General features: G+C 39.1%; 1 non-coding gene across 1 annotated transcript; it reads left to right on the forward strand.

Annotated features, from left to right (window-relative positions):
• The first annotated feature begins 8784 nt into the window (after positions 1-8784).
• On the forward strand, positions 8785-8892 carry LOC148571169 (small nucleolar RNA R71). The gene has a single exon (XR_015908591.1). It is a non-coding gene; the product is annotated as a small nucleolar RNA R71 (small nucleolar RNA).
• The last annotated feature ends 1208 nt before the right edge of the window (positions 8893-10100 follow it).

Consider the following 10100-nt stretch of genomic DNA (forward strand, 5'->3'; position numbering starts at 1 on the left):
ACTAATGAAAACATCCCTAAAAGTAACTAGATCCTACTAAAAACATACTAAAAACAATGTCAAAAAGCGTATAAATTATCCGCTCATCACAACACCAAACTTAAATTGTTGCTTGTCCCCAAGCAACTAAAAATCAATTAGGATAAAAGAAGAGAATATACTATAAATTCCAAACTATCAATGAAACATAAATCCAATCAAATGAGCGGGACTTATAGCTTTTTGCCTCTTGAATAGTTTTGGCATCTCACTTTATCCATTGAAGTTTAGAATGATTGGTATCTATAGGAACTTCAGATTTTGAATAGTGTTATTGACTCTCCTAGTTCAGTATGATGATTCTTGAACACAGCTTCTTTATGAGTCTTGGCCGTGGCCCTAAGCACTTTGTTTTCCAGTATTACCACCGGATACATAAATGCCACAGACACATAATTGGGTGAACCTTTTCAGATTGTGACTCAGCTTTGCTAAAGTCCCTAATTAGAGGTGTCCAGGGTTCTTAAGCACACTCTTTTTTGCTTTGGACCCTGACTTTAACCGCTCAGTCTCAAGTTTTCACTTGACACCTACACGCCACAAGCATATGGGTAGGGACAGCTTGGTTTAGCCGCTTAGACCAGGATTTTATTCCTTTAGGCCCTCCTATCCACTAATGCTCAAAGCCTTGGGATCCTTTTTATTTACCCTTGCCTTTTGGTTTTAAGGGTTATTGGCTTTTTGCTCTTGCCTCTTGGTTTTAAGAGCTTTGGCTTTTTCTGTTTGCTTTTTCTTTTTCTTTCTATTTTTTTTCGCTATATTTTTTTTTTCTGCAAGCTTTATTCTTTGCTGCTTTTTCTTGCTTCAAGAATCATTTTTATGATTTTTCAGATTATTAAGTAACATGTCTCCTAGTCATCATTCTTTCAAGAGCCAACATATTTAACATTCTTAAACAACAACTTCAAAAGACATATGCACTGTTCAAGCATACATTTAGAAAACAAGAAGCATTGTCACCACATCAATATAATTAAGCTAAGTTCAAGGATAAATTCGAAACTCATGTACTTCTTGTTCTTTTGAATTAAAACATTTTTTATTTAAGAGAGGTGATGGATTCATAGGACATTCATAACTTTAAGACAAAGTTACTAACCACTAATTATCATGTAATGAAGACACAAACATAGATAAGCACATAACATAGAAACGAAAAACAGAAGAAATAAGAACAAGGAATGAATCCACCTTAGTGATGGTGGCGTTTCCTTCTTGAGGAACCAATGATGTCCTTGAGCTCTTCTATGTCTCTTCCTTGTCTTTGTTGCTCCTCCCTCATTGCTTTTTGATCTTCTCTTATTTCATGAAGCATGATGGAGTGCTCTTGATGTTCCACCCTTAGTTGTCCCATATTGGAACTCAATTCTCCTAGGGAGGTGTTGATTTGCTCCCAATAGTTTTGTGGAGGAAAGTGCATTTGAGGCATTTTCGGGATCTCATGGTGATGAGCTTCATACGCCTCTTGAGCTCCATGAATGGGCTCTCTTGCTTGCTCCATCTTCTTCTTAGTGATGGGCTTGTCCTCTTTAATGAGGATATCTCCCTCTATGTCAATCCCAGCCGAATTGCATAGGTGGCAGATGAGGTGAGGAAAGGCTAACCTTGCCATAGTGGAGGACTTGTCAGCCACCTTGTAGAGTTCTTGAGGTATAATCTCATGAACTTCCACCTCTTCTCTAATCATGATGCTATAGATCATGATGGCCCGGTCTATAGTAACTTCAGACCGGTTGCTAGTGGGAATGATTGAGCATTGAATGAACTCCAACCATCCTCTAGCTACAGGCTTGAGGTCCAATCTTCTTAGTTGAACCGGCTTGCCTTTGGAGTCAATCTTCCATTGAGCTCCTTCTACACATATGTCCATAAGGACTTGGTCCAACCTTTGATTAAAGTTGACCCTTCTAGTGTAGGGGCGTTCATTGATGACAAGTCATCTTAGCCTAGTTTCACTAGCCTTTTTCTTTTGTTTTCAATTGAATTATGCACTTTCTTGAGCCACAAGCAAGCCAATTGGGTAGATTTTCATGTTTCCTTTGATTTAATCAACCATAGATAAATTAATGCAATTTCATGAGGATTTATGCTATAATTGCCACATATTATGAAAGAATGACAATCTCATGATTTTGAGCATAGCTTTGATGTGTTTGGTTGATTAATGATAGGTGAAGAAAGCTTGGAGAAAGGTTGAAGCAAGAAGGAATGGCTAGGAGCAAGAGAGAACAAAAAGTTTGAGCAAAAGTTTGCCTCAAACTTTAGCTCAAACTTTCGAAATAAGTGAAAACACCCCAGGGAACAAAAAGCTTGAGCAAAAGTTTGCCTCAAACTTTAGCTCAAACTTTTGGGAAAAAAGCTTGCGCCAACGTTTGCCTCAAACTTTTTGGCAAACGTTGGCATCACAAATCAACACCCTGGAGACAAAGAGTTTGCGCCAACGTTTGCCTCAAACTTTTTGGCAAACGTTGGCGCCATGAGTGTGCAAAAGGGGGCCAACGTTTGAGCAAAAGTTTGACCCCAAACTTTAGCTCAAACATTGGTAGCAGCAAGAATGGGGCAGCTGATGTAAAAAGTTTGAGTAAAAGTTTGCCTCAAACTTTTACTCAAACTTTTACTCAAGCTTTTATAATTCCCAACCCGGTTCACTTCGGTTCTCTCTCCAACTCCAAAAGCAATCAACCAAGGCCTCTATCAACCCAATTCCATCAAGAGCAAAGGCCCAATTCAAAGCTTGAAGACCATTTGGAGAAAGTGTATAAATAGCTTAGGATTTAAGTTTTTGAGGGAGCTTTTCCTTTAGTTTTCATAGAGAGTTTTCAGAGAGCTTTTCTTTTCGGTTTTGAATTGGTAGTTTTGTAGAGAGCTCACCTTTACATTTTGGCATTGTTGTTTTAATTCAGGAGAATTTTGGGGAGGAGAATTGATCTCTCTTCTTCTTTGTTCTTGCTTGAATACTCTTTACTTTTCTTGCTTCGGATCTTGGGTGGAGAATTGAAGAAATTCTGTTTCAATCTCACCTTGGGATCTTGTTTAATTTTCCGCATCATTGAATTTCAGATTCTGTTAATTGCTTCTTCTTCTACTTTCTCTGCAATTTACATTTCCTTTGCAATTGTTCTTGTTGGATCTAGGAAGGCATTGAGATCTAGACTTGGTTATCTAGTCTCTTGAGTCCTGAGATCTGGATTCCCATTCTCAATTTCTCTGTTTACTGCTTTTCAAGCTCTTTTATATTTCTGTTTTAGATCCGATTCAACCCAAGGCATCTTCTACTCTTCTGTGTGTTGGATTTTACTCTTCCTTGTTTAATTTCTGCAAATCCAATTCCCAATTCCCTTTACAATTCAAGTCATTTACATTTCTTGCACTTTAAGATTCTGTAATTTACATTTCTTGTGTTCTAAGTTTCTGCCATTTAATTTCTTGCTCTTTAAGATTTAGCATTTTACATTTCAGTTCTCTTTAATTTCATGCAAATTACCCATCCCCTTTATTTTCTATGCAATTTAAATTCTGCAAATCACAAATCTCTCAACCAAATCTTGATTCGCTTGACTAAATCAACCACTAAACTAAAATTGCTCAATCCTTCAATCCCTGTGGGATCGACCTCACTCCCGTGAGTTATTATTACTTGATGCGACCCGGTGCACTTGCCGGTGAGTTTTGTGTCGGATCGTTTTCCGCACATCATTCATCTCCTTGCATCATGGGCAAGTTAAACGCCAACCTCACATTCTCCGGACTAAAATCTAAGTATTTCCCCCGAACCATTGTAACATAGTTCTTTGGATCCGGGTTTTTACTTTGATCATGGTTCTTGGTGATCCATGCATTAGCATAGAACTCTTGAACCATTAGGATGCCGACTTGTTGGATGGGATTTGTTAGAACTTCCCAACCTCTTCTTTGAATTTCATGTCGGATCTCCGGATACTCATTTCTTTTGAGTTTGAAAGGGACCTCAGGGATCACCTTCTTCTTGGCCACAACATCATAGAAGTGGTCTTGATGGGCTTTGGAGATGAACCTTTCCATCTCCCATGACTCGGATGTGGAAGCTTTTGTCTTCCCTTTCCCCTTTCTAAAGGATTCTCCGGTCTTAGGTGCCATCAATGGTAATGGAAAAAAAAAAGCTTATGCTTTTACCACACCAAACTTAGAATTTTGCTCGCCCTCGAGCAATAAAAGAAAGAATAGATGAAGAAGAAGAAGAAATGGAGGAGAGGGAGAGTGGGGAGTGTTTCGGCCAAGAAGGGTGTAGAGGGGTGTGTTGTGTGAATTTGATGAAGAATGGAGGGCTTTATATAGGGAAGGGAGGGGGGAAAGGTTTCGGCCATATGGGTGGGTTTGGGTGGGAAATTGGTTTTGAATTTTTGAAGGTAAGTGGAGTTTATGAGGTAGGTTTATGGGGAAGAGTGGATGGATGTGAGTGGTGAAGAGGTGATGGGGAAGAGAGTTTGAGGTGATTGGTGAAGGGTTTTTGGGGAAGAGTGTTTATGGGGTTGTGTGAAAGAAAGTGGTGAGAAGAAGTGAGTGGAGGTAGGTGGGGATCCTGTGGGGTCCACAGATCTTGAGGTGTTCAAGGATTTACATCCCTGCACCCATTAGGCATGTAAAAATGCCTTTGCACACAACTCTGGGCGTTCAGCGCCAGGTTGGTGGCCATTTTGGGCGTTCAACGCCCATTTGTGTGCCATTTCTGGCGTTGAACACCAGAACCATGCCTGTTCTGGCGTTCAGCGCCCAGAAGCTGCCCATTTTGGGCGTTTAGCGCCAGAACCATGCTCTGTTCTGGCGCTGAACGCCAGACAGATGCTCCTCCAGGGTGTGATTTTTCTTCTGCTGTTTTTTATTCCGTTTTCAATTTTTTTATATTTATTTTGTGACTCCACATGATCATGAACCTACAAAGACATATAACTAAGAAAAATATAGTTAGATAAATAAAAATTAGGTTGCCTCCCAACAAGCGCTTCTTTAATGTCAATAGCTTGACAGTGGGCTCTCATGGAGCCTCATAGATGTGCAGAGCTTTGTTGAGACTCTCCAACACCAAACTTAGAGTTTGGATATGGGAGTTCAACACCAAACTTAGAGTTTGGTTGTGGCCTCCCAACACCAAACTTAGAGTTTGACTGTGGGGGCTCTGGTTGACTCTGCTTTGAGAGAAGCTTTTTCTGCTTCCTCTCCATGGTTGCAGAGGGAGATCCTTGAGTTTTAAACACAAGGGAGTCCTTATTCCATTGAAGGACTATTTCACCTCTGTCAACATCAATCACAGCTCTTGCTGTGGCCAGGAAAGGTCTTCCTAGGATGATGGATTCATCCTCTTCCTTTCCAGTATCCAGGACTATGAAATCAGCAGGGATGTAAAGGCCTTCAACCTTTACTAACACGTCCTCTACTTGTCCATAAGCCTGTTTTCTTGAACTGTCTGCCATCTCTAATGAGATTTTAGCAGCTTGCACCCCATAGATTCCCAGTTTCTCTATTAAAGAGAGGGGCATGAGGTTTATTCTGATGTGTGGAAAACGATCCAACACAAAACTCACCGGCAAGTGTATCGGGTCGCATCAAGTAATAATAACTCACATGAGTGAGGTCGATCCCACAGGGATTGAAGGATTGAGAAATTTTTGTTTAGTGGTTGATTTAGTCAAGCGAATCAAGTTTTGGTTGAGTGATTTGTGTTTTGCAGAAACTAAATTGCTTGAAATATAAAGGGAGATAGGTAAAGTGCAGTAAATTAAAGAGCAGGAAAGTAAAGAAGCAGATTCTTAAAGTGCAAGTAATATAAATTGCAGAAACTTAGATTGCAAGAAATGTAAATGGCTGAAGCTTAAAGTGCAAAAAATGTAAATTGCTTGAATCATAAAAGGAATTGGAAATTAGGATTGCAGAATCTGAACAAGAACAACTAAATTGCATTAAACATAAAAGAGAAAATCTAAGTGCAGTGAAGTGGATCTTAACAGAAAAGTAAAATGACTTGAAGAATTTAAAAGCAAGAAAGCAGTGCTTAATTTGTAGCAAAGTAAAAGAGGTTGAAGATCTCAGGAGTGGAAGAGACTAGATAACAATTCTAGATCTCAAATCCTTCCTTGATCCAACAAGAACAATTGCAAGAGAAATGAAGAAAAGTGAATTGCAGAAATTGTAGAAGAAGAAGCAGTAAAGGGAAATTGGAATTCAATTATGCAGAAAATTAAAACAAGATCTCAAGGTGAGATTGAAACAGAAGTTCTTCAATTCTCCACCCAAGATCCAAAGCAAGGAAATAAAAGAGTGTTCAAGCAAGAACCAAGAAGAAGAGAGATCAATTCTCCTTCCAAGTTCTCTGAAATCTAAACTCAAAAACAAAAGCTCAAAAATGAAAAATGAAAGTTCAAAGAAAAATTCAAAATAAAATTCAGCTCCCTAATTACATCGAACTAACTCCTATTTATACACTTTCTATTCTTGGATATTGGAATTTGGATGGGCTTTTGATTTGGTGAAGGAATGAAGTAAGTTGGAATTTTAAATTTCAATTTCAGCCCAAATGCATCTCCCAGGGGAATGCTCAGCTCACAAAGTGAGCTGAGCTTTGTGCCTTGCATAGCGTGTCTTGCTGGTTGGGAAGCATCAGGGGAGAGCTCAGCTCACTTTGTGAGCTGAGCGCTAGTGTCTTGGTGCCAATTTGTGCGCGCCTTGTGCTGCCCAGGACCGTGTCATACGCACTCCACTCTTTTCCAGGCCGTGTCAAGATGTGTTGCATGTGCCCATGGATAGCGCTCTGCTCACTTTGTGAGCTGAGCTTTGGTGCATCCAAGGAAGGGTCCTTGGTTCGAAACTTGGAGGAAGCATTCGCTGGAGCTTTTCCTTAGTTTTCTTGTGATGCCTTGCTTCCTTGTTTCCTCATGGTGGTGAGTTCGAACCTTGAGGAGTGCATTTGGCCATTTTTTGCTTATTTTCCTTAGTGAGTAGCGCCTCTCCCATCCCCCTTGGTCATGAGTTCAAGTCTTGGAGCATGCATTTGCAAATCATTTTCTTTGAATTATTTCCTCAATGCTCTCGATAATGCTCACTTTGTGAGCTGAGCTTGGTTCCTCATTTCCCTATTTCTTGGCCTTGTGTTGTGCTCAGCTCACAAAGTGAGCTGAGCTTTGTGCCTTGGTCTCCTGGAAGCAAGTGTAGCGCTCACTTAGTGATCTTTGGAGAGAGCTTCATGGTTTTGTTGCACCACACTTCCTCCTTTCTTGGCCACACTTTTTCTCCTTTGAGCCACGCTTCTTAGGCCACGCTTCCTTCTTTTCTTCTTTTCTTCACCTACAATTAATCAAAACAACCAATCAAAGTATCACCAAATTCACAAGGTCTATTAATCATTAAAAATCAATTAAATTTAGCTTAAACCTCATGATTTAGCATCAATTTCATGGTGGTTGTTTGATTCAAAGAAGTCATGCATTTTCATTCCAAATTACTTACTTAGAGTGCAAGAAAGTGCATAAACCAAATGAAAAACAAAGAAAAAGGCTAGTAAAACTAGACTATGATGACTTGTCATCATATTCCTGAACCAAGGTCACATAGAGCCTTAAAGATCATGGTGTCTATGGTACAGGGTATTATGAACTTTCCAGGATCCTGTCTCTTCTAAGGCAATGTCAGTTGATCCAGATCACTTAGTTTATTGATGAACAAGGGAGGTTCAACTTCCCAAGTATCAATGCCAAATAATTTGGCATTCAGCTTCATGATTGCACCAAGAAACTTGGCAGTTTACTCTTCAGTAACATCCTCATTCTCTTCAGAAGAGGAATACTCATCAGAGCTCATGAAGGGCATAAGGAGGTTCAATGAAATCTCTATGGTCTCTAGATGAGCCTCAGAGTCCTTTTGTTCTTCAGAGGGAAGCTCCTTATTGATCACTGGACGTCCCAGGAGGTCTTCCTCCTTAGGATTTGCGTCTTCCTCTCCCTCTTTGGGTTCGGCCATGGTGCTTATGTCAATGGCCTTGCACTCTCCTTTTGGATTCTCTTTTGTATTGCTTGGGAGAGTACTTGGAGGGATTTCAGTGATCCTTTTACTCAGCTGGCCCACTTGTGCTTCCAAATTTCTAATGGAAGACCTGGTTTCATTCATGAAACTCACAGTGGCCTTAGATAGATCAGAGACTAGATTTGCTAAATTAGAAGCATTTTGTTCAGAGTTCTCTGTCTGTTGCTGAGTGGATGATGGAAAAGGTTTATTATTGTTAAACCTGTTTCTTCCACCATTATTAAAGCCTTGTTGAGGCTTTTGATCCTTCCATGAGAAATTGGGGTGATTTTTCCATGATGAGTTATAGGTGTTTCCATAAGGTTCATCTAAGTAATTTACCTCTGCTATTACAGGGTTCTCAGGATCATAAGCTTCTTCTGCATAAGAAGCCTCTTGAGTACTGTTGGATGCAGCTTGCATTCTATGCAGACTCTGAGAGATCATATTGACTTGCTGAGTCAATATTTTATTCTGAGCCAATATGGCATTCAGAGTATCAACTTCAAGAACTCCCTTCTTCATAGGCGTCCCATTACTCACAGGATTCCTTTCAGAAGTGTACATGAACTGGTTATTAGCAGCCATGTCAATGAGTTCTTGAGCTTCTGCAGGCGTTTTCCTTAGATGAATGGATCCACCTGCAGAAGTGTCCAGTGACATCTTTGATAGCTCAGATAAACCATCATAGAATATATCCAGGATGGTCCATTCTGAAAGCATGTCAGAAGGACACTTTTTGGTCAACTGTTTGTATCTTTCTCAAGCTTCATAGAGGGATTCACCTTCTTTCTGTCTGAAGGTTTGAACATCAGCTCTAAGCTTGCTCAGCTTTTGAGGAGGAAAGTACTTGGCTAAGAAAGCCGTGACCAGCTTATCCCAAGAGTTCAGGCTGTCTTTGGGTTGAGAATCCAACCATAATCTAGCTCTGTCTCTTACAGCAAAAGGGAAAAGCATGAGCCTGTAGACTTCAGGATCTACTCCATTAGTCTTAACAGTATCACATATCTGCAAGAATTCAGTTTAGAACTGAAAAGGATCTTCAGATGGAAGTCCATGAAACTTGCAGTTCTGCTGCATCAGAGAAACTAATTGAGGTTTCAGCTCAAAGTTGTTTGCTCCAATGGCAGGAATGGAGATGCTTTTTCCATGTAAATTGGAATTAGGTGCAGTAAAGTCACCAAGCATCTTCCTTACATTATTATTATTTTCGGCTGCCATCTCCTCTTCCTGTTCGAAAATTTCTGAAAGGTTATCTCTGGATTGTTGTATTTTAGCTTCTCTTAGTTTCCTTTTCAGAGTCCTTTCAGGTTCTGGATCTGCTTCCACAAGAATGTTCTTATCCTTGCTCCTGCTCATATGACAAAGAAGAGGGCACAGAAAATAATAATAATAATAATATGGATCCTTTATACCATAGTACAGGGATCCCTGTGTGAGTAGAAGAAGAGGGGGAGACAAAGAATGTAATATAGTGGAAGAAACACAACTGTGAGGAGGGTTGAGATGTGAGATGAGATGTTAGTAGATGAATAAATAAATAGAATAAGATGGGAGAGGGAGAATTTTCGAAAATAATTTTTGAAAAAGGGTTAGTGATTTTCGAAAATGGTTTTTGAAAAATGTTAGTATTTTTCGAAAATTTTTAAAATCAAAAATAAAAATAAGAATAATTAGTTAATTAAAAAGAAATTTTTGAAAAAGAGGGAAGATATTTTCGAAAATTAGAGAGAGAGAGAGTTAGTTAGGTAGTTTTGAAAAAGTTAAGAAACAAACAAAAAGTTAGTTAGTTAGTTGAAACAAATTTTGAAAAGATAAGAAGTTAGGAGGTTAGAAAAGATATTTTGAAACCAACTTTTTGAAAAAGGTAAGATAAGAAGATATTTTAGAAATTAGTTTTGAAAAAGATTTGATTTTTAAAATCTCAATTAATGACTTGATTCATAAGAAATCACAAGATATGATTCTAGAACTTAAAGTTTGAATCTTTCTTAACAAGCAAGTAACAAACTTCAAATTTTTGAATCAAAACA

The sequence above is a fragment of the Arachis ipaensis genome, chromosome B3 (assembly GCF_059453495.1).
Source record: "Arachis ipaensis isolate K30076 ecotype BB chromosome B3, ASM5945349v1, whole genome shotgun sequence".
Classification (NCBI taxonomy): domain Eukaryota; kingdom Viridiplantae; phylum Streptophyta; class Magnoliopsida; order Fabales; family Fabaceae; genus Arachis; species Arachis ipaensis.